We start from the raw sequence: 27,117 nt of genomic DNA on the forward strand, positions 1-27,117 counted from the left end.
CCATACCCCTTACCCCTCACTTTCATTTATCACTAGCATTTCAAACTAAATTATTTCAACATTTGTTCCCCCTATTATTTATTTTTATTCCATATGTTCTCTATCTGTTAAGGTAGATAAAAGGAGCATCAGACACAAGGTTTTCACAATCAAACAGTCACATTGTGAAAGCTATATCTTTATTCAATCATCATCAAGAAACATGGCTACTGGAACACAGCTCTACATTCAGGCAGTTCCCTCCAGCTCTCCATTACATCTTGGTTAACAAGATGATATTTACTTAATGCATAAGAATAACCTCCAGGATAACCTCTCGATTCTGTTTGGAATCTCTCAGCCATTGACACTTTGTCTCATTTCACTCTTCCCCCTTTTGGTAGAAGGTTTTCTCAATCCCTTGATGCTGGGTCTCAGCTCATTCTAGAGTTTTTCTCAATCCCTTGATGCTGAATCTCAGCTCATTCTGGGATTTCTGCCCCACGTTGCCAGGAAGCTCCACACCCCTGGGAGTCATGTCCCATGTAGAAAGGGGAAGGGTGGTGAGTTTGCTTGCTGTGTTGGCTGGAGAGAGAGGCCACATCTGAGCAACAAAAGAGGTTCCTGGGGTGACTCTTAGGCCTAATTTTAAGTAGGCTTGACCTACCCCTGGGGTTAAGTTTCATATGAACAACCCCAAGACTGGGGCTCAGCCTATAGCTTTGGTTGCCCACACTGCTTGTGAGAATATCAAGAATTCAACTTGGGGAAGTTGAGTTTTCCCCATTCTCACCATTCCCAAAGGGGACTTTGCAAATACTTTTCACTCACTGGAGGAAACCAATTTTAAGTAAAGACTGTTTACTAACTTAACTTCTAGACAAACATTCAAGGATTCTTTTCATAGCCAAATTGCTTGTTGAAAGTTAAGATTGAGAGAACCAAACAAATCAATTTCCTATGGTAATTTTTATATTATTATCTTTTCAATGCTGTTCTACTTCTAATGATCACTTGCATTTTAGAATCTATAGTTCATTCAGACAAGTAATTGAAAAAATGCTAGTCTAAGTATTTTTGCATTATGAACCATAAAAGTAAAAAAAAAATGAAGAAACTGACAAATGTTGGTCTATTTCTTTCCAAAAATGGTCCATAAGTAGTTTTTTTCAGTATCTCACAGAGTTAACCTTAAAAACATAGATGTATTCTTCCTAAAATTTCAAAGAATTTAAATAACCAGCAAGGACAAAATTAGTTATCCTACAAATCAGTGTAATTACTCTTAGCCATCAACAATGTGGTTCACTGTTGAAAAGAGCATACCACTAACCAAAAGCAGAAAACCTGTAGTCTCCTAGAACCAGTATTTTATGTATGCTAAGAAACCAGTTAGTTTATTTCACTGGAGCAATGTCCCCCAGAAAAACACGTTCTTAATCCTTTCCTGTAGGTAGGAGCTCATTATAAATAGGACCTTCTGATGAGTTTAGGTGTGAATCAGGATGGGCCCTAATTCCTTTAGAGGCCACAGGGAAATAAGCCGCATGGAGCAGCCAGAAGCGGAAGTCAATAGGGTTTGGGCAAGAAAGGAGATGACATTGTCATGTCAACTCTCACGTAACAGAAAAGCCAGGAACCACAAAGACTGCCAGCCAGTCAGAAGATACCAACCACAGGAAGAAGCAAAGCAAGTCCTCTACCCTCTGAAACTGTGACCTAATAAATTCCTGTTAACTCAAGGCACTATATTTCTTTCTTTCTTTTTTGTATTTGTTTTAGTAGCTAGGAAACTAATATACTCATCAATTCAGAAATTATAGAAATGGTTTTATTTGTATATTTATTTATATATTATTAATTTATAAATAATATATAATTATTATTTTATAAATATATTATTAATATATATTTATAGAAATTAATATTAATTAATTGAGTACATTTACTCAAAGTACTGTATTTTTATTTCTAAGTACTTTCTGTTGAAAATATGGGCACTATACTAGAATAATATTTATTCCGATTATACTGCAGAAATGCAAAATATCTCTCAACTGCCGAAGGAAAAAAAGATGTATTTACCACTCTTTTTAGAAGGCCTTTAACATACTTTCCTGCTGACTAAACTTCTGATTTGGGCAAAAGTTATACTGAATCTAGTTTTTGGCTCTTATACTATATTAAGTATATAAAAAAACAAAACTGCTATCTTGTGTCCAGTTCCATTTGAGCTAACAGTTGACACAGCTATTCAATAATTTAAATGTTATGAATTAAAAGGTATTAAATAAACAATAAGAATCTAATTGCAGTATCAGAACTGGAAAATCTGAATAGGTTTCATATTCCCTTTAATACACCAGCATACTAAAAAAAAAAGGAAAAATTATTAAAATATCTAAAATTCAAGATTTTAATATGAATTAAACACATGCCCAAATATATAAATATATATGTGTGTGTTGAGGTGATGAAAATTCTACCAATATCCTTTAGCCAACAAGCAATGAACAGCATGTATTTTGCCATGTTTCTGGCTATGACTGACTGCTTAACCCAACAAATGGAAAAATGATCAAATATGACAGAGATCTGAATTTTTTATTAATGCACAAAGTATATGAATTCATTTCTACATAAAAGGTAAAAATGAGTAAGCAATGTATTTTAATTTTTATTTCAGAATATAACTTTAAATATTCAGGCTTTCTATTCATTTAAGTCTTATTACTTGCTGACTTCTAGGTTAGTGGGATAAGATGCCCCAGGGTGCCGTCCACCCACACAATCTTTGACCAACTGGCAAAGTCATCTTCATCAAAACTCCAAAAAACAGTGAAGGTTGCAGTAACTGGGCAAGGGCCAAATTAAGAAAAAGCAGAATGAAAAGAAAACAGCTTGTGATGCCCTTGCCAGGTCTTCTCTAAACCCCTCCTCAGTGCAATGTGGAGTCAGTCCATTCATTTGGGAAAGAACAGTCTCTTCAACAAACAGAACTGGGAAAACAGGATGGCCATATGCAAAAGAATGAAGTGGACCTCTACCTCATATCAAATTACCTCAAAATGTATCAAGGAACTAAATATTAGAACCAGAATTATAAAACTCATAGAAGAAAATAATGGAAGCATCTTTAGGACCTTATACTAGGAAATGGTTTCTTAGATTTTACATCCAAAGCATGAGTAACAAAATATAAAAAAATAGATAAATGGGACTAACCAAAATTTAAAATTTATGTGCATCAAAACAATTTCATTAAAGTAAAAAGAATCTACATAACAGGAGAAAATATTTGGAAACCACATATCTCATAAAGGTTTAATATCCAGAACATGTAAAAGAAATCCTACCACTCAATAAAAAAAAGACAGACAGCCAAATTTAAAAATGGGCAAAAGACTTGAATAGACATTTCTCCAAAGATATGCAAAAGGGCAAAAAGCACATGAAAAGGTACTTGACATCATTAGCCAGGAAGGAAATGCAAATGAAAACCACAAGATAACATTTCACACCTATGAAAACAACTATTGGAGAGGATGTGGAGAATAGGTACTCAATTCATTACTGGTGGAATATAAAATGGTACACCTGCTGTGGAAGACAGTTGGGTAGCTCCTCAGAAAGTTAAGAACAGAATTACCACATGACGTTTCTATCCCACTTCTAGGTACATATTCCAAAGAATTGAAAGCAGGGACTAAAACAGATTTTTGCACATAGATGTTTATACTGACATTACTCACAAATGTCAAAGACAGAAGCAACTCAAGCGTTCATCAGCATATGAATGGATAAACAAAATGTGGTATATACACAGAATGGTATATTACTCAGTTGTAAAAAGGAATGAGGTTCTGATACATAGGCCAACACTGATGAACTCTGAAGACATATTGAATGAAATAAAAAAGGCATAAAGGAACACATATTGTATTTTTTTATAAGAACTAATTAGAATAAACAAATTCACACAGACAGAAACTAGAATAAGGGTCACAAGGAGATGGGTGGAGGTAGAGAATGGGAAATTAGTGCTTAAAATGTGGAATTTCTATTTGGGTTGATAGGAAAGTTTTAGTGACAGAAGGTGGTGATGGTAGCACAACATTGTGAACATATGAACATAATTGTGAACATATTTAACAGTACTGGATCATATATTTGAAACTTTATTGTGCTCTGAGGTACTAAAGAGCAGTACTACAAGGTAGTAAGGAGCATAGACTCTGAACCAGACAATTCAGAAGCAAGATTTTAACAATAATATGACTTTGGGCAAATTATTTAACCTCTGCATGCCTTTCTTACTTATAATATGGTAGGAACATTCTCTAAGTATCAGTTGTTGTTATTCTTACCAAATGGATTCCCTATAAAGTCTTTAATGATAGTAAAACTACAAGAAAAATTCAGTTACAAAAGACTGCACATTGCATGATCCCATTTATATGAAATGTCCAAAACAGGCAAATCTAAAGAGACACAAAACAGACTAGTGATTGCCTAGGGCTTAGGGCTGGAAGTGAGTTTGGGAAGAAATGAGGAGTGACTGTTAATGGATACAGGGTTTCATTTCAAGTGATGAATATGTTCTAAAATTAATGGTGGTGATGGTTTCAAAACTCTGTGAATATACCAGAAGCCATGGAAATGGATGAATTGTATAGTATGTGAAAATACCTCAATAAAGCTATGAAAAATAGATACTATAGAACTTTACACTGACAGGGTAACAAATCTAAAGACAGTAAGTAAACTGAAAGAAAAAAATGTACTAAATGAACCAGAGGTTGTTGTCAAAACATTACCTTCTACAGTCTGGTAATCTGATTCCCTTCTTTGCATACACAGAGTATAAGGAAAGAAAAGTAATGTTTATTTTATCTGACACAATTTAAATAAAAGAAGAAATACACAAATTTTCAGTTAAGTAATTTTATTCCATGAAGAACTAAGGTCATAGAGATGCTTAAAAAAGGTTTCCATGTGTTAATCTTTGAAAAGGAAAATAAGACACCATATGATCACTATGAAAACATAGATGCAAGCTTTGTCTTTACACACACCTTTACCTATTTTTACTTTGGCATACCAGGCTTCCCACAGCCATACCTCAAATTCACCACAGAGTTCCCAAGTCTTAAAGAGAAATTCAGGACAGTCTATTTCAGAGATACAGACCTCAGCATGTCTTAACATGTTATGAAGTTTTATATTAAAAAGCTAATGAGCTGGAAATTATTACTGATTTTAGTTAAGTATTAAGTTTCTATTTTATTAACCATTTTTCCCTAAGGATTTGTTTAGTAACTTCTTAAAACACAGAGAAGGAAAGCACCTAGGTGAAACTTCCTTGAGAAGTTCTTCAAAATAAAACAAATAAAATAAAACAAAAATCAAAATTCTAGTCCATCCAAAATACTTATAAATAAGTACTAACCAACTAACATGAATAGGCTAATGTTAAATAAAGTTAAAATTTTAATTATGATTGGGATATATATAACCCATAAATAGGTGGAATTAGAATGATAGATTGCAGAGTTAGTTTACTATCGCACCATGCAGTGGAAGGGGTGTGGATTGCCAGAAAGGATAGAAATGTTTAGTTTGCCCTCCAAATTTAAGACAACTCCACATCTGCCCCCTCTGTTATATGAGTTGTTGTTCATCTATCAGAAAAAAGAAGAAGGGCACATGGTATCAGTATAGTGGACAATAACTCTCTTCTACCTCCACAAGTCCGGAGAGTTTAATAAATTAACTCTCATCTACTTAGAAAGGTATGTGAACTGACACAACTAATTTTGAAGTGGCTCCTGAAACATGTTTCTAGAATTTTTGGTGAGGGGACAGAATCTTAATTCAGTTACAGTAGCTGTTTGCCAATTGTTGGACTTATCTTTTCATCCACCATAAGAATTACAATTCCTCTATCATCCATTCCCCTTCTTCCATCACAACCAGACATCTGGATGTATTCACCAGAGGAAATCTGAATGAACATAAGATTTTAAACTTAGGAGAAAACCAGGCAAAAAAATATTCTTAAACATTTTCTTATAAAATGTACAAATACAAGTTATATATTCTAAGAAAGGAAACATGATTAAAACAACATTAACTTTTAGAAGAGTTTAACTGAAAGTACAAAGTGCTGAACACTTAACAATCATGTTACAAAATTGAATTTTAGCTCCCAAATGACTTAATTTTAACACTAGACCAATTACTACTAATTTACACTTTTAAATATACCAAACCACAGGGATACAAAGGATAGTTGGCAGTCATAAAAAAATACTTTTGAGTGAGATATTCTGGAAAACAGGAATCTCTAAGAAAGCAAACAATAACCCAAACTCAACTAAATACAAGTTTTGGCTTGATCATATCAAATTTTCTTAATCTGCAAAAAGAGATTAATTTTTTTTTCTTTTTTAAAAAGCACAGTTCTCTCCCATATTCTCAACATATAAGCTTGGAGTTTAGTAGCTTTTTCTCAATAGCAGCAACCTACTGGAGCAGGATTAGTAATCTTTCCATGTATAGGATTTCAGGGTAGCAGTGAATTCACATGAACACTAGGTAAAGTTTAAGTACATGTGCATTTTTCTCCTATGCCAAGGTTCAGAGCTTTCAGATTCTCAAAAGAAATCTCTGATTTAGGAAGAGCAAAGAGCCACTATGCTACCAGAAAGCATAGCGACAGCATCAGAAACAGAGCTGACAACCTGGAATGAAGAAAGGACCTGAAAAAACAACCAAAAATTTAAAAATGCCTGTAAAGATCAGAGAAGAACATTTCAAAAAGGCAGTTCAGAAAAATTTCAACAGGGACTACCCAAGGACATCATTAGATTATGGCACATTGCAATGCTTTAATTTTATTATTATGATTATGAAACATCAACAAAAGATTGCTTTCTTAAATGTAATTATCCATTGTAGCATGCCTTACCCTTATCCTGAAGTTTATGTAACTCTCAGAAATGGGCAAGGAGATACCAGAGAGCAAGTAAAGTAAAAAAGATTCACTACTTATTTTCTTGCAGCATCAAGTGTATTCAGGAAATTAAAGAACTTTAAACTGACATATTATAGAGAACTAAAAATTTTACATTAGATTAAAATATAAGACATATATGAAATACTTCCAACGGTTTACAATTAAAATCATATTCTATGTGGATTAGCCCTCCTCAAACTTAAAAAGGTTACAGGTTACAGAAAATTCCTGAAGACTATGTAAAAATTTCTAAAGAGAAAAGGCATTGCCTTACCATACCTATGCTTCTCTTTTGTTATGTAGTCCAACACATTTTAAAATAAAACAAATGAAGAAAAATACCTTGCCTTTAAATTCCACCATGGGTTGTTATCTGTGTTTTGATGATTATTAATTATTGCCAGAACATTTTCCTAAGTAGAAAAGTATCACCACTTTCAAAGACAAAAAAAGGAATAATTGCATATTTATAATTTTTCTGCAATGCCAGAAAATGCAGACTTTGGTTCACACCTGGAGACTCAAACTAGAATATTTTCTTCCTCCACCTGTTTTTCACTCCTCTGAATGCACTACTGTCTGTCTTGCTAGTAGTTACCCATCTATTGTTGCTCAGTTTAGGGACTGCCTTCTCAATGGAGACTTTCTGACACCCTTATGTACAAGTGACATCCTATTAAACAATATCTACTCTAACATTTCACTGTGCTCTTCTACCTACAATCAGAAGTAAGTACAATTATTAACTTTCACCCACTACTTTAAAGTTTAAAGTAAATAGACTCTAAAGTAGCAATCTTCTTCTTAATTTTAGTTTCCCTAGTCCCTACCATATTTCTAGGCTTATAGTTAAAGTTTGCTGTTTGCTGAAAAGACTATTCGTCTTTGGATTAAGGATTTACTCTTTATCCCAGTACTCTATTTCATCCATGCTTCCAACTTTCTCTCTTTCCTTCTGTCTTGGGAAAGAGGTATGTGCAAACTTACTGAGAACCCCTATTTTAAATATTAAAACTAAATCAGGGTGGAGGGTCAAGGGTAGCTCAATGGTAGAATTCTTACCCACCATGTGGGTGACCTGAGTTTGATTTCCAGACAAAGCACTTGCCAAAAGAAAAAAAAAAACAACAAACTATATCGGAGAGCTAGAATTGCAGCTATCATACTAGGAATGCTTTAAATCCTTTAAACTTGAAAGGAAAGATAATTCTAGATAGATTTAATACATTTTAAAGCACTCGTGAATCATTTATTCACTATCTCCATCTCACCTCGATGAGTTTTTTTTTTCTCAAAGACAGGATTTTAGAGAATCTGAAGTCTAATCTTGACCACCTTGTTCAGGTACAAATTCTTGAGTATCTGGGACTGAACAACTCAAAGATTAGCAAAATAGAAGGTAATTCCTGAGTAGATACTCTCCCAGAATAAACAACAATATGGAGGCCTTTTCCCTATAAAAGTAGTTTAAAAGTTAGAGCGGAAAGAAGACTATTTCTCAAAGGAAAACAGAGAATCTACTCATCTTTAAACTATGAAATGGTGAAACTATGAAATAGTGACCTATAAAGACCCAAGTGCTATCATTTGCTTAAAGAAAGCGAAAATGCATACAAATAAATTAAGTGAGTTACTCTCAAGACCATTTTAGAGCCACCTATTTAACTTTCCCTATCCATCCACCTCTAAACTTCCACTACTCACTGGACCAACATAACCTGGTTTCAAACTTAAGTAACCTTCCCCACACCACCCTGTATACCATACATGTCGCTACTCCTGGTTCTAATGAAGGTTACCATGGCCCAGAAATCATGTTACTATAGTCATCATCTTTTCCCTAGATTATTACAAACCTTAAATGATTCCGATTTTTATAACCATTTAAAATTTGGTTACAAAGTGTTAAAATGTTTTCATGACATAAGCCAAAGTTACCTAAGGTATAACAATTAAAGATGAAAATCATTTCAATATACATATTAACTTACCCATCGGAAATCTTTTCTATCAAATTTGCGGGCATTTGTAAATAAAACAGTCCTAGCTGGCATGTTAATTCCCACAGCAAAAGTCTCTGTGGCGAATAAGGCCTAAATAAATGAATAATTATGTAAACATACTTTAAACTAGTTTTGTAAGTTTCAAGTGTAAAAATAAATATACCATATTCTTTTTCTTTTTCAATTAGCCATTCACTACCCCTTACAAAAATAAAACAGACAACATGGTATTCCTAAAAGGTGCTATCTATTATATATAAGTTTATGAAATAATATCTAAAGTCCCTTACAATACAAAAACTTACTAATTTGGGGAAAATAGTCCTTAAATTTCCAGGGGTTTTAACTGGAGAGAAGACTACTTGCCTAATGAACAAAACTTCAAACTGTGGAAATTTCCTGGCTTCTTGACTGATGATACAGTCATTTGGGGGACAACTTCGACTTTAGGATCTCTGAGGAGCGATCAGAATCACTGGCTCTTTAAGTTCACTTCTAACACTTTCTTAACAAAAAAGTGGTAAAAGCACACAAAGATTTATGTACAAGTAACTTAAGTATTATTAAATCCTAAACTTTTATCAACAGGGATGATAAAAATAAACCATATCTGAATTCATTTGTATGATAGTGGATATTTTGGGGTGTGGAGGGAAAGGATGGTCTTTCATTTATAATTTATGGACAAGTGTTCTATTTGAATATACAGAAAAATAGTATCACATATTTAAAAAGAAAGATTCCTTAAAAGTGGAACTCAGCAAATATACAATATCCAGAAAAGATCAACAGAGTCTTACTATGACTCAGATACAAATAATGACTAATTCTTTATCTAAAATACTTCAAAGTAGATTTTTTCAGGGTGACTAAATTTCTTTTAAATATTCTACTTAGTCCTGAAGTTCTAATAATAAATCTCTATGCTGGTTTGAAAGGATGTATGTTCCCTAGAAAAGCCATGTTTTAATCTAAATTCCATTTTGTAAAAGGAGAATAATTCCTATTCAATACTGAATGCCTGAATCTGTAATTAAATCATCTCCCTGGAGATGTGATTTAATCAAGAGTGGTTGTTAAGCTGGATTAGGTGATGACGTGTCTCCGCCCATTTGGGTGGTCTTGATAAGTTTCTGGAGTTCTATAAAAGAGGAAATATTTTGGAGAATGAGTGATTAAGAGACAGCAGAGCAGAATTACACAGCCAGAAGAAGAGTGCACCAGCTAGTGACCTTTGGAGAAGAAGAAGGAAAATGCCTCCCGGGGAGCTTCATGAAACAGGAAGCCAGGAGAAGCTAACAGGATGCCATGTTTGCCATGTGCCCTTCCAGATGACAGAGGAACCCTGACCGTGTTCACCATGTACCTTTTCAGATGGGAGAGAAACACTGACTGTGTTTGCCATGTGCCTTCTCACTTGAGAGAGAAACCCTGAATTTCATCGGCCTTCTTGAACCAAGGTATCTTTCACTGGATGCCTTGGATTGCACATTTCTATAGACTTGTTTTAATTGGGACATTTTCTCAGCCTTAGAACTGTAAACTAGCAATTTATTAAATTTCCCTTTTTAAAAGCCATTCTGTTTCTGGTATATTGCATACTGGCAGCTAGCAAACTATAACAATCTCTAACAATGATTTTTTTTCATTCGAATCTGATTTTAAACCTAATGTAATCTGGGTCATATATAGCCTTATGACTGTTTTGAACTTGTTTCCCATTCTTAATATTCATTTCTGGGTATAGACAAACTTAATTTTTTTAACCAAACTTTCTATGGTTTAAAATAGAACAACCTCAAAACTCTTTTTCCTAACTCTAATCAGAAATTCTCCTTGTCTTCTCTAAGATCTTCCTTTTAATCTGTCTGTAGAAAGGAGACCATTTATGGAATCAACCCCCATGTCTAATAATTAAAAATAGCTCCTTCTCCAAAATGCCACATCACATTTAATGGTATTACCACTTCTTACTTTAAGACTAGAAAAGGAAACTATTTTTTTACTTCTAAGTAAAATTTTCTGAAATATAACACTAGGAATAAAAATCAAGTTTATCATTTGAGACATGCCATATAACTGATTAAAAACACACACACACACATATACAAAACTGCCTATGAACAGAGTTCTATATAAATTTCAAACAGTTCACAGAACATAGTTCTGAGGTATCATAAGTAAATATAATATCATACCTTTATCAATCCTTCAAAAAAGAGGATTTCAATAGTTTCCTTCAAAATAAGAAGTAAACCACCATGGTGAATACCAATCCCCTGCTTCAAAAGAGGAAGAACATGTTCAACCTATGATTTTGGAATAAACTTTATTTTTTAATGCTGTGAGGATAACGAAATTAAAAATGTTCAATTAAATTAAGAAAAATGGGTAATTCATCAAGAAAGGTGTTCTGTGCTTGAAAAAGAGGTTATATAATCTTTCCAAATAAAAGCAAAACCCAAACTTATATTCACATAGATCATTAAAGTCAAAACACAATATAATTCTGGCCTATCTTAACAAGAAAGGCATGTCATTTTACCCTAAATCACTTTATAAGGACTAAGCTGTTTCATTCCTAGCATCGCTTCATCTCCTCCAAAAAAAAATTACAAGCTATAAGGACAAAGTTTGCATCTGTATACAATAACTTGACAAAGGATACAGCCCACTCAAATGAAAGAAAAATTACTATAAACATTTCATAAAAATATGTATCTCATTTAAAAATGAATGCATTATGGAAGAATTAATTCTCATTAACAGGAAGAATTACTCATTAACACTACATAAAGTGCCACTAAGTACCCACAATTAGAACTGTGCTAGGATACAATGTATGAAGATGAGACTCAGTCTTTAAACTCTAATAATTCATCTGTGAAGAAAAATTATAATTTTTTTAAAATTAAACATTACTTTAAATACAAAGAAATGCTACAATCTCATAGTAAATCACCTATAAAATAAGGCATTAATTTGTAAAGCAGAGTGTGACTCCTAATTTTTCTGTTCACAAAATAAAACTTTCATGTACAGGATTGGACTACAACAGTTCTCAGCTTTGGGTATACATTAGAATCACCTGAAGAGCCTTTAAAAATTTCTAATGTCAAAGATACACACCAGACCAGTTAAATTACAATCTCTAGTTAAATTACTTGAACTAGAGAGTTAAAGTACAATCTCAGTACTTTTTAAAACTCTCCAGGCAATTCCAATAAATAACCAAAGGAAAATACCCCAGATTAAAGTAAAGTTGACATTAAATTCCTCAATAAATACATATGTTTCATTAGATGAACTCTACCTAGTGAATTGTTTGGTAGCCTTATGAATTAAGAAATTTAAGTACTTACAGTGAGGATTAAAATTTGTTAGTATTAGACACAGAAACATCAATTTCCAGACCATGCTAGCTTTCAGAGAAAGTTTCTATTAGACAGCAAATCTTTTCTGCTGTCACCTTTCCAAATATTTAAAATATAAATGAAGGTATCATTTCAGTGCATACAGCAACAACGTATTTGCTGCAATTTACAAACGGTGCAAAACCAGAAAATGCAACTATATACTGTCTTTTAATATCTACACTTATTATTAATGATATTAAAGACTCACCTGAGGTAACTTTTTATCTTCATCAGATAAGCAGTCAATTGCATTACTGAATATTTCTTCAACCATTTTCTTTTCTTCATCTAACAGAGAAAATCCAGGGGTACAAAAATATCACATCACACAAACAAAGAAAGGAGAGTACAAGAGTAAAAGTAAAGGGTAGTATTTAAGGTAGTCAAAAGAAAGTCAGATAAAAATTACCACCTAATTATTTACTAGAATTCACTGCCTTTAAAAACATTATCTAGCATACTTAATCCACGAAAAAGTCTTTTTTTTAAAAAGCACAATAACAATAAACTACACTATACATTTTCATATAACTACCTTATTCAACTTTAACAATTACAGGACACAGTAAATAAGCGGCACTGCTATTAAGTATTAGACCCATAATTCCAAAGCACAAGTTCTTAACCACTACACTTCCTTCTTACACACCATCAAAGAGTATTCAATAAATACTTGAATTAATCAATATATTATGCTGCAACTTTAAACATATTCAGCACTTGTATATTGTGGGCTGGTATTCAGCACACTGCAGTTCTTGGCCAAACTACTCTACTTCTGTGTAACTTCAGGTGAATTACATACAAACCTATGAAAATAATTTATTAATTTGCTAAAAGTTATCTTACTTTGTTTGAGAGCTATAACAAACTTGGGTAAAGGGCAGGTCTTCCTACTTTGGAATCTAGAAAAATGAAGCACAGTACCTTCTGCACAGAAGGTGTTGGACAAAGAGATCTACCATTAAGTAGTCTGAAAGAGAACCACAATAACAGGAGCTTCTGGCAATTAAGAATAAGAAAGGATGATTCTAATGCTTCTTGATAGGCTTCTTTGGATTTCTTTTGGGGTGGTGGGGTGGTGGTGGTGAATGGTCTGGGAAACAAAAGGCTCCTTTGGATTTTACATACAGCAGCACACTTCCTCTCAGTAGAAGGGAGAAAAGGCTTCTCAAATGCTTTTATAAATGTACTGAGTATCTACTATTGTAATACAAGATAAAATGCAAATCCCAGTAATACACAGAAGATAATGTATTACTAGAAATATAGTTGACACTATTTTCACGAAACATTAAACCACACTGAAATTATGTATAATACCTGTGTTGAAATCTAATTTGGTCATCTGAAGAGCATAGGCTTCACAATCTTGCTTACTAAAACTGAAAATAATCACAGGCTGAAAATTTCTTTCCATAATCATCTTCACTATCTTGAACACATTTGATGGTCCTGCAAAAAGACTGGATGATCACTCACAAAAATTAACTCAAAGTGGTTCATAGCTCTAAATATAAGAATTAAAACTATAAAAATCTAAGAAGAAATCTCTGTGACTTTAAGCTAGGCAAAGTCTTCTTAATTATAGCAACATAAGCACAAGTGGTAAGATATAAATTAAACTTCATCAAAATAAAACTTGATGGAGTCAATGAATGCCATCAAGAAAGTGAAAGATGCCCCATAGAATGGAAGAAAATATTTCCAAATCATATATCTGATAAGAGATTTGTATCTACAATATATAAAAACTCATATATCTCAATAATAAAGACAAATACAATTTAAAAATGGATAAAGGATCTGAAAAGACATTGTGCCTAAGAAGATATACAAATGGCCAATAAGCTCATGAAAATATGCTCAACATCAATTTGCCATCAGAAAAATGTAAATCAAACCATAACGGGGTGCAAGGGTAGTTCAGTGATAGAATTCTCTCCTGCCACACGGGAGACCCAGGTTCAAGTCTGGGCCCATGCACTTCCTCTCCCAAAACAAATAAGCAAACAACAGTAAACAAACAAACAAAAATTCAACACACGGTGCTGCAATAACAGGATACTCACATGGAAAAAGAATGAAATGTGACCCCGCCATACAGCATACTAAAAACCAAAATAAAACAAAACAATAATACAAGGATATACAAGGATACCACTTCTTACCCACTAGGATGATTATAATAAACCAACACGTGTTAGTGAAGACATGGAGAAATTATAATAAACCACCAAATGTTAGTGAAGACATGGAGAAATTATAATAAACCACCAAGTGTTAGTGAAGACATGGAGAAATTAGAACCATTACACACAGCTGGTAAAAAAGTAAAATGGTGCAGTCATTTTGGAAAAATTCTGTCAATTCCTCATACAGTTAATACAGTTATCACATGCTCAAAATTCCATTCCTATATATATAGCTAAGAGAAACGAAAACTTATGTCCACACAAAAACAACTCGTACACAGACATTTAAAGTAACATATTCATAGTAGATAAAAAATGCAAACAACCCAGTGTCCATCACCTGATGAATGGATAAATAAAACATAGTATATATCAACAGAATGAAATTTCATTTGTCCGTAACAAGGAATGAGATACACATGCTACAATATGGATGAACCTTAAAAACAACATGCTAAGTGAAAAATGTCAAATTACCTTTTGTTCCTCCTTTCTGCCCCCTCTGGTCTCCTTTTGCCAAGTCACCCGCATCTCGAAGTACTTGCATTGCTGTATTAAAATTATCTTCTCTGAAGTCACCCTGGAACAGATTTTTTTCATGCAATTTTACTAATATTTAATCACAGAATTCAAACATTTCTCATACCTCAAGAACTTCTTCATATAACTAAAATTTAGTACAATATTTAATTCTAACAAAGTTCAGTAAAATAATTTTAAATGTTGTTTGATAATAAAACTGTGAAAAGATGAACATGAGATATATGAAACCTGTCTGGAATCCCCATTCTCCAAACATTAAAAAATATTTGGAAAAGAGGGAAATTCAATTTGTTCATAAGAAAAACACATCTTAAGTATAATTTTTGGAATGAAAATTCAAAAAATTCAACTTTAGACTGTAAAAAGGTACTTAAAAAATAAAAAGGTCTCTGTCATTATTCTCTAGTTAAAAATTAAGGAAAAACAAGCTACAAACTATAAAGTACGATACAACACATGTTAAGAATGACAATCACTCTTACATTTTCATCAACCACAAGATGGAGACCATATCCCCCTGCTGGAAAAATGTAATGCTGCAACAGAGTAGGCCGATAATCTGTGTAAATTACATGGCAAGGCTGTTTAAAGAAAGAAAGATATTTAAACATATAAATTTTACTTCTTCAAAATAAAAGTATATATTTGATCTACCTAGAGGACCCTGGAGAAATAAAATTTTGAATTCAGCATATCAAGAAGAGAAAACTTTTTTTTTTTACCTTTAAGATCTGGACAAAAGAAAACTCTGGAAAACTCAGATCTATTAAGTTAGACTATCATCTTCCCAATTTACCAGTTCCCTAAATAAGGGCAAATACATGATATAGGCTTCAATAATTATCTGGACCCATACCCTACAGCTGGAATAACATAACTAAGGGGGATGCCTGCTTCTGTGGAGCAATAACATGGTGATACAGAAGAGGGCTCCCTGAAGAAAAATGGGACTGTTTTGCCCCATGGAGATTTTTCAAAGCCTTACTATGGCAGCAGATTGATCTAGCTCTTTCAGAAAATCCACTGGGTTTCTATCCTACAGAAGCAACATAGAGGAATGTTAGAATATTTTTAGAAAGACAGAAATAAGGTCATAGGGATGTGAGCATAAAAGAAAATAAGGGGAGGAAAATAAAACCAAGAATAAATTCAGTACACATAAACAAGTCTTTGTTATAAGGGCTTAAATAGCTGCTAAACGTGAACTAGGTTTAAACTTAAAAAGCGCAAAGAGAAAATAGTAAAAAGTTTCAGAGTTCAAATGATGAAATCAAATCAGAGCCTCAGAGGATGCCCAGATTTTCTTGGTACTGTGGCCTTAAAGGAAATTCTCTACTGTGCATTTGTGGCTCACTGTATAAATAAATGCAATAGTTCCTAATCTGGCAGATCATCAAAAACAACTTAGGAACTTTTAAAAAATAGGGATTACAAAACTCTACTTGCAGAGGTTTTCATTTATTGAGTTGATATAGGGTTCAGAAATTAGCAATTTTTAAAAGCTAGTCAGTTGGTTTTGATAAGATCCCTGATTTCAGGAGGTGTTTCACATTAAAATTTCTTTATGCTAGGCAACAATAGGAATAACTCATAGGACATAAGAAGACAAACCTATACATTTTGAATACTGAGGACATCAGTAAAGGCAAAGAAAATACCTGTTTATGTAAATGACAAATCCATTACACAAACTGTCGAGCATTTGGAATAGTAGCCGAAAGAAAGACATAGTGTACATTATCAGGAAGCAAAATAATAGTTTCCTCCCATACCACACCACGCTCTGGAAGAAAAAAATTATACCTTGGAATTCTATGCCTCTTTAATGACAGTATCTAAATTATTTTTTTCTCAAGCTCAATAATTAGAAATGTGCATAAACCACTTTACCCAAGGATACTTTTAGTCACAGCCCCATAGTGAAAACAACTTTAGTTTGCATCATAAATTTATTCAGGATACCAAATCACTATAACAAAATACACTCAAATAAAATCTAGCAAAGAGCAGCTGTGGCTGAATCAGATTGAAAAAAAAAACCCAGGTGAAAAGGAAGGACAGTATTTCCATTTTACTCTGAGAAGCAGAGTTGATGGCTCGTATAAAGTTACAGCAACAAATTTTGAAGATACACTATTACTATTTTAACCAGAATCTTTCATCCAAATTATACCCAAGATCTTTTGGAGATGAAAGATGTGATAAGCAGCAGTTCTATAATTTTTTTTTAATCGAAAATAAAACCCAGGAAGAAAACAGTTTCAGGGTATTCCCCTAAAATAAACAAATTACCAGATAAATGATTTTAAAACTAAAACAACTCTTTTCAGAACTTAATTTTGTGAATTTGAAGAGAGTTAAATGTTAAATAATTTCTCAAATAATACAAATGTGTATGCATTAAATACTGTAATTTTATATGTGCTTGTTGATACTGGCCCCCTCAAACAGGCCAAATACACTTTTACATGACAGTAATATAATACCCTAAGTAAAGGGAAATTTATATTTTTCCTATTGCTTATGTGTATTTCATTATCCCCAATTTATTTGTTTTACCATAAACATGCACTTAAAGTTCTTTTAAAAACTAAAATAACTTGATAAAAATCAGAAAAATTAAATTTGTTAGCTAGAAGTTTTAGGAATTTTTAAATATTAGTTTCATTAGAGAGGTCTCTATTTAAAGCAAACTATTTTTTATTTCATTTGCTTTATTCGACACTGCATTTCCTCACAAAGGAAAAGCTACTATTTGAGGAATAGTATTTAAAATAGATCTTACTGGAAATAAAATATCATGTTCTTGGCAATTTAAAGAAAGAAAAGTTTATCACAACTCTAGCCACACCAAAATCAAAATCAAAATTTAACAACTTCTTGTTCAAAGTTCCTCAGGCCAGTCTTACAGTGATATAATGTCACAAATGTCAAAAACAACACAGAATATAAACAATACCTGAATCTCTCATGTAATGAATTTCATCAAATATAACCCAAGCAACTTCTCGCATAACTTCAGAACCTCTGTATAGCATACTTCTCAAAATCTACAGAAAAGACAGATTTGGCAGGAGTGTGGCATAATAACTAATAATTAAAACTTTTTTCTAACAAGGAATTGGAGTTATATACCTTAAATATATTTTATAAACCAAACAGTATTCCTTTTTTTCATAAAACAAATTCAAATAACTTTTCAATAGTTAGAAATCAACTACAATCCAGGGAGAAAATAGTTATCAGCTATACTTTCCATGTCTCAAATATAAAAACACTCTCTTATATGCACAGCAACTATTTCAAGATCTACACTTCCTAGGTTATGTGAGTAACTAAAATTATCTTCTATCCAACATGTTGGATAGGCCCCATACTATTGATTTATTTTTTTCTGCCTCTATCTATTCACAACATGGATACTTTCTAGCACACATTGTCTTTAGTTGTGGAGTTAAAGGAAATCCTCCATAGATGGAAGAAAGTTTTGAGGATGGAAAATAAACTGACTTTAGCACAAAAATGAAAAGTGGCAATGCTTTTGGGTGATTCTCCAGACCAGAAGATAATTTATGCTCTCTAGTGTACCATATCATTTTTATGGATAAAATGCAAGGATATAATACAAATTCGTATTATAGTATCATACTTATAGTATGGTAAAGATGGCCAATCACGTCCAAAACTTAAGATGTTATAACTATATGTAAAACCTAACTGAGAGTATAGGAAGTAACTAAACATAATATCATATATTTTTTAAATTTAGTTACTTATCTATTTGTATCAACACTCAGGTGAAGAAGAAAAAAATCACATGAAACAAAGAACTGCTACTTATATGAAACTATGCTTGAAACCATATACAAAGCCATGAAAACACTCTGATGTTACTGACAGTAACAAGTCTTTGAAGACATTTGATGAACAAAGGTCATATCTTACTTTATGACAAAAAAACAAATATTGGCAATTTAGAAATAAATTTATACAATTATTAGAACATTTTAAGATAAACTTTTTCTTTTTCAAATAAATATACTCAGAAAGCAAAGTATTACATTTTATTTACACAGAGCAACTGATAAAACACTGGATGCTCTCACTGAATACATGTTAAATTAAAAAGGAAAAAACAGATGAGGTGCTATATAAATTACCTCTGTGGTCATAACAAGACAAGATGCTGTAGGATTAATAGTAACATCTCCAGTCATCAGACCAACATCTTGAAATTCTTCATACATTTCACAATATTTCTGGTTACTCAGAGCCTTAACTGGACTGGTAAATATTACACGCTGTTTTTCTCTTAAGGCCAAAGCAATGGCATACCTAAAATGTGAAAGCAAATAAGGGTAAGACAATTACAAAGTTTTTTCTTCAGGCTTTCTGATTTTTATTCTATTAATATGTAAATTTAACCGAATGACTTTTTAATGGACCTTGTAGAATACAAAAACCTTATTCTCTTTACTACAGACAACCTACTGTCCTAAAAATTATTATGACGAATCTGAAAAGTACTGATCTAAATGAAGAACATTCAAAATTTAACACACCTCTGGGAATTGATGCAACCTAATTACTGATACCAATGATTATTAATGATTACTCTATTTCTTACAAACAAATAAAACAACTTCAGTTCTGTAGATGGGCCCCACAAAGTTCAGAGCCTATGCCTGCCACTTTCTACAGAGACGGATTACATAAATGACTAGGAAAGACTAGAAAATGAAGGTTTTTCTCTTTTGCGTTTCACAAATAAGCTAATCCATATGTATTCCTTCCCAAAATGTAATATTTATCAAAGAAGCCATTGCTTGAAAATTACAACGGTTTATGACAATGGAACCCATAATCTAACAGAAGGCAATATAGTAGCTCTGTTTGTTTTTTAAAGAAAATTCAGTGGAGTTAAGTATTTCAATATACACCATAAAATCATGACTAAGGTTGGGACTGTATTAGAACCTTCTTGGTTAAAACACAGTTCACGGAGGCGGGGCAAAATGGCAGCACAGTGAGGGGTGGAATTTGGTTTGTTCTCCAGGGCAGCTAATAGCCAGAATGGTAATATACAACTGCTGGGGGAACATCAGTAACTAGACACGCAGCGTACACCAGTCTGGACCAGGTGGAAGGGCTGTGATCCCACACAGAACTATAAGGCCCCCAACATGCAGAGGCTGGCACCCCATCCGCATGGGCACAGCAGGCTGGTTCCCCCAGGGGAAAGGAAACTGATTTTTCTAGCAGTGAGGGATCAGCTCAACCAAGCTCCAATTCCAGAATTATTTAACAAATTCTGACTATTGAATACAAACCCCCACCTCAGATAAACCTAGAATAAGAACTAAAGAGAACTAGGAGTTTTTGCCCCTGCAGAGAGGGGGCAGGGCTGACAAAAAAAAAAAAGAGAGAGAAAAAAGAAACAAAAACCAGAGGCTTTCTGAGTGGACAGTACAAAATATTGGGAAAGGGCTAGATCCCAAGAAAAGGGGGCACATAGAGCCTGGAGATACTTAGAGCCACCTACCGACTCAAGGTCTTGACTGACAAACCCAAGGAGCACAGGTCTGGCTCTGAAAATGCTTTTTTGCATTTTTTTTTTTAACTACTTAAAGTAGTTAACTACTTGAAGATAGAAATGAAGCACTCTTCCACTCTAGCACTGCTGGAGGCAAGGGCGGAATTAAGTTTGTCTGACAGACAAAGTAACTAGTCAGGTGAAAGGGGTTAATTCCTTAAAGGGTGTTATCTTCCCTAAGAAAAGGGGGGCAGGACCCAGTGCAAGTGGAATCCCTACATCAAGGAATTCAGGCCCTAGGGACTGGAAAACAGAAGGAATCAAAGCAATCCTACCACCTCAAGTCTGTCTCAAGCATGCCTCAGGCAGGGACAGTCTACTGAAATCAAAGGCACCAATCACTTTAAGCTGGGGGGAAGCCTAGGGAAAATAAGTACCAACTGCTGCACAGGATAAGAAAAGCACAGAGTCTAGAGGCTTCACGGAACAGTCTGATAATCTGCTGGGTCTCGCCCTCAGGAAAAACTGATGCTGGCTACTCTTTCCTCCTGAGACACGTCCCTGTATGGTCTGTGAAAATCTGACCATACAGATCCTCCTCAAAAAAAAGGGCTCCATTTCCGGACCATGCACCCCGCCTCCCCCCACAAAAAATAGGCTCTGTATAGGCAGGCCCAGAAACAGAAAAACAAGAACTGAAAAAATTCTGATCACTTAGATTGTACCTATGCTACAGGTCTAGAAAAAGTTGCACTGAATGTCAGAGAACAGAGAAAGAACAAATCCATCCAGCAAGAAAACCCTCCATAAAAGAATGAAAACGACCTCTAGAATAAACTAATCAAAGAATCAAATGACTAGACGTCAACAAAAAATAATACTAGGAAAATCGAAGATACAGCCGAGTCAAAGGAACAAATCAACACTTCAAATGAGAAACAACTAATTCAGGATTTTCGAACAGACATGAAAAAAATCTCATCAAAAATAAAATCAATGAGTTGAGGGAGGATATAAAGAAGACAAGGGGCAAAGTAAAAGAACTCAAAAATCTGAAAAAACAAATCAACTTAAGGAAATGAAAGGTACAACAGAAGAGATTAAAAAAAACAATGGAAACTACAACAAAAGATCTGAAGAGGCAGAAGAAAGAATTAGTAAGCTAGAGGATGGGACATCTGATATCCAACACACAAAAGAAAATTTCCGGAAAACAAGGGAAAAACATGAGGAGGGTCTCAGGGAAGTAAATGAAAAATTGAAGCACACAAATGTAAATATTGTGGGTGTCCCAGAAGGAGAAGAGAAGGGTAAAGGAGGAGAAAGACTAATGGAGCAAATAATCATTGAAAATTTCCCATCTGTATTAGTTAGGGTTCTCCAGAGAAACAGAATCAACAGGGAACACTTGCAAATATAACATTTATGAAAGTGTCTCACGTGACCGTAGAAACGCAGAGTCCAAAATCCACAGGGCAGGCTGCGAAGCCGATGACTCCAATGGATGGCCTGGATGAACTCCACAGGAGAGGCTCACCAGCCAAAGCAGGAATGCAATCTGTCTCCTCTGAGTCCTCCTTAAAAGGCTTCCCATGATTGGATTTAGCATCACTAATTGCAGAAGACACTCCCCTTTGGCTGATTACAAATGGAATCAGCTGTGGATGTAGCTGACCTGATCATGACCTAATCCTATGAAATGTCCTCATTGTAACAGACAGGCCAGCACTTGCCCAATCAGATGAACAGGTACCACAACTTGGCCAAGTTGACACCTGTCCCTAACCATGACAGTCCACCCCTTGTCAACTTGGCACATTTATATATATATATATATATATATATATATATCACCTTAGACCATACTTAATTTCCAAATGAAAACAAAAAAGCACACATTATTTCTTTTACCTGACAATACTCAACTATCCTGCATATAACTGGAAACACATTAAATCTCTCCAGAATAGCGTGCAAATCCTTGGGCAACATTCATTCTTAAACTTGATATCTTACAACTTAAATAGTATAACACAAACAAAACAGCATTACAGTTCTCGTTTCTGTAACTGATCACGTGGTCGAAGTTCATATTTATCACTACCTTCTTCCACTACCCATTCCATGTTCCCTTTCCCCTCAGCAAGCACTTCAGCTGGCCGTGGTTCTTTGCCTGGTGCGGTGACCCAAACCTTCATTCCTGAAGTCTCAGAGCCATTAGTGGTCCTGCCTGGATTGTGTTGTTGCAGTTTTCCATTGATTTTAATCACAGGGCATGGTAGTACTAATAGACGCCCCAGGGGATCTCCTATATTCCAAGAAAACTCTTCTTTACCTCCATTATGTAGTCGCAGTCCTACTTCCTTCTGATAGTCAGGGTCAATTACCCCAGACAATAATGTAATCCCCTTCTTGGTGTGTTGATCCAGAGGCATAAGTAGCCCAAAGTGGCCAGGTGGCAATCTTAACTTCCAGTTCAGTGGTATCACTGTTGTTTCTCCTGGAGAAAGCACACCCCGTTTTGGAACTAAAACCTGTAGACCAACAGAACTCAGGGTAGCAGGGACAGGAAGCAAAAATTTTCCTAGTGGATCACTAGGAGTAATAGTGAGTGGCACCACACCCATTTCCACCCCTTGGTTCCTGGACCCATGGATCCTGGCTATGGGAGAAACAGCACCATACAGCGGACGCTGATTCAGAGCATACACAGCTTCCTGGAGAACATTACCCCAGCCTTTCAAGTTTTTGCCACCTAGTTGGCACCGTAATTGAGTTTTCAAAAGGCCATTCCACCGTTCTATCAATCCAGCTGCTTCTGGATGATGGGGAACATGGTAAGACCAGGGAATTCCATGAGCATGTGCCCATTCCCGCACTTCATTTGCTGTGAAGTGTGTTCCTTGATCCGAAGCAATGCTATGTGGAATACCATGACGATGGATAAGGCATTCTGTAAGCCCACGGATAGTAGTTTTGGCAGAAGCATTGCGTGCAGGGAAAGCAAACCCATATCCAGAGTGTGTGTCTATTCCAGTTAGAACAAATCGCTGCCCCTTCCATGAAGGGAGTGGTCCAATGTAATCAACCTGCCACCATGTAGCTGGCTGGTCACCTCGGGGAATGGTGCCATATTGGGGGCTGAGTGTGGGTCTCTGCTGCTGGCAGATTGGGCACTCAGCAGTGGCTGTAGCCAGGTCAGCCTTGGTAAGTGGAAGTCCATGTTGCTGAGCCCATGCATAACCTCCATCCCTACCACCATGACCACTTTGTTCATGAGCCCATTGGGCAATAACAGGAGTTGCTGGGGAAAGAGGCTGACTGGTATCCATAGAACGGGTCATCTTATCCACTTGATTATTAAAATCTTCCTCTGCTGAAGTCACCCTCTGGTGTGCATTCACCTGGGACACAAATATCTTCATGTTTTTAGCCCACTCAGAAAGGTCTATCCACATAGTTCTTCCCCAGACCTCTTTGTCACCAATTTTCCAATTACGGTCTTTCCAAGTCCCTGACCATCCAGCCAAACCATTAGCAACAGCCCATGAGTCAGTATACAAACGCACCTCTGGCCAGTTTTCCTTCCAAGCAAAATGAAAAACCAGGTGCACTGCTCGAAGTTCTGCCCACTGGGAGGATTTCCCCTCACCACTATCCTTCAAGGACACCCCAGAAAGGGGTTGTAATGCTGCAGCTGTCCACTTTCGGGTGGTACGTGCATATCATGCTGAACCATCTGTAAACCAGGCCCGAGTTTTCTTTTCCTCAGTCAATTCACTGTAAGGAACTCCCCAAGAGGCCATAGCTCTGGTCTGGGAAAGAGAAGGTAATGTGGCAGCAGGAGTGGAAACCATGGGCATCTGTGCCACTTCTTCATGTAACTTACTTGTGCCTTCAGGACCTGCTCTGGCTCTATCTCGTATATACCATTTCCACTTTACAATAGAGTGTTGCTGTGCACGCCCAACTTTATGGCTTGGTGGGTCAGACAACACCCAACTCATGATAGGCAACTCAGGTCTCATGGTAACTTGGTGGCCCATGGTTAAGCGTTCAGTCTCTACTAAGGCCCAGTAGCAGGCCAAAAGCTGTTTCTCAAAAGGAGAGTAGTTATCTGCAGCAGATGGTAAGGCTTTGCTCCAAAATCCTAAGGGTCTGCGTTGTGATTCTCCTATAGGGGCCTGCCAAAGGCTCCAGACAGCATCTCTATTTGCCACTGACACTTCCAGCACCATTGGATCTGCTGGATCATATGGCCCAAGTGGCAGAGCAGCTTGCACAGCAGCCTGGACCTGTCGCAGAGCCTCCTCTTGTTCAGGTCCCCACTCAAAATTAGCAGCTTTTCTGGTCACTCGATAAATGGGCCGGAGTAGCACACCCAAATGAGGAATATGTTGTCGCCAAAATCCAAAAAGACCCACTAGGTGTTGTGCTTCTTTTTTGGTTGTGGGAGGGGCCAGATGCAGCAATTTATCCTTCACCTTAGAAGGGATATCTCGACATGCCCCACACCACTGGACACCTAGAAATTTCACTGAGGTGCAAGGCCCCTGTATTTTTGTTGGATTTATCTCCCATCCTCTGACACGCAAGTGCCTTACCAGTAAATCTAGAGTAGTTGCTACTTCTTGCTCACTAGGTCCAATCAACATGATATCATCAATATAATGGACCAGTGTGATGTCTTGTGGGAGGGAGAAACGATCAAGGTCTCTGCGAACAATATTATGACATAGGGCTGGAGAGTTGATATACCCCTGAGGTAGGACAGTGAAAGTATATTGCTGACCTTGCCAGCTGAAAGCAAACTGTTTCTGGTGGTCCTTACTAATAGCTATTGAGAAAAAAGCATTTGCCAGATCAATAGCTGCATACCAGGTACCGGGGGATGTATTGATTTGCTCAAGCAATGATACTACATCTGGAACAGCAGCTGCAATTGGAGTTACCACCTGGTTGAGTTTACGATAATCCACTGTCATTCTCCAAGGCCCATCTGTTTTCTGCACAGGCCAAATAGGAGAGTTGAATGGGGATGTGGTGGGAATCACCACCCCTGCATCTTTCAAGTCCTTAAGAGTGGCAGTAATCTCTGCAATCCCTCCAGGAATACGGTATTGCTTTTGATTTACTATTTTGCTTGGTAGGGGCAGTTCTAGTGGCTTCCACTTGGCCTTTCCCACCATAATAGCCCTCACTGCACGAGTTAGAGAACCAACGTGGGGATTCTGCCAGTTGCTCAGTATGTCTATGCCAATTATACATTCTGGAACTGGGGAAATAACTACAGGATGGGTCCGGGGGCCCACTGGACCCACTGTGAGGCGGACCTGAGCTAAAACTCCATTGATCACCTGGCCTCCATGAGCCCCCACTCTGGTGGTCCAGAGTGACGTTTTGGGTCCCCTGGAATTAATGTCACTTCTGAACCAGTGTCTAATAATCCCCGAAATATCTGATCATTTCCTTTTCCCCAATGCACAGTTACCCTGGTAAAAGGCCGTCGGTCTCCTTGGGGAAGACTTAGAGGAAGGTCAACAGTATAAATTTGTGGCAGTGTAACAGGTTTCTTCCCCATAGGGACCTGGCCTCCCCTTCATTCAAGGGGCTCAGGGTCTGTAAACTGTTTCAAGTCTGGAAATTGATTAAGGGGCCGTGACTCTGTGTTTTTGTAATTCAGGTTAGACTTCTGTTCCCTTGACCTAGAACTCTTTTGTTTATACAGCTCCAATAAGAACTTAGTAGACTGCCCTTCTATTGTATTTCTAGGCACCCCATGATTTACTAGCCAATGCCACAAATCTCTGCGTGTCATATAATTTTGATGCCTCCTTTGAGTTTGTTGTCTATTATAATACCCACGTCTACCCTGTCTTTGGTGATTAAGTGCTGCCACCTGGCTTCTGCCAACTCGGGATCCTGTCATCCCCATTGTGTTTAAGGATTCCAGCTCAGTGACAGCAGTTCCTACAGTAATATCTGACCTACAGAGAAGTGCAACCACAGAGCTCTTGAGGGATGATGGTGCTAGTCTCACAAACTTATTTCTCACTGTTCTGGTAAAAGGTGCATCTTCTGGACATTCCTGGGGTGTAAGAGCAGGCTTTGCATGATAAATCCACTCTAACATCCCAATCTCTCTAAGCCTCTGGATCCCCTCATCTACATTATACCAGGGCAGTTCTGGCATTTCAACCTCAGGTAATGTCGGCCACCTTTTGATCCATGTTTCAACCAACCACTCAAACAAGCTGTTAACACCTTTTCTAACTGCTCTAGCTATGACATTGAATGCAGAATCTCTGCTTAGTGGGCCCATATCAATAAATTCAGCCTGATCCAGCCTTATATTCCTCCCACCATTATCCCACACTCTTAAAATCCATTGCCACACATATTCCCCTGATTTCTGTCTATATAAATTGGA

This window comes from Tamandua tetradactyla, chromosome 10, assembly GCF_023851605.1.
Source record: "Tamandua tetradactyla isolate mTamTet1 chromosome 10, mTamTet1.pri, whole genome shotgun sequence".
Classification (NCBI taxonomy): Eukaryota; Metazoa; Chordata; class Mammalia; order Pilosa; family Myrmecophagidae; genus Tamandua; species Tamandua tetradactyla.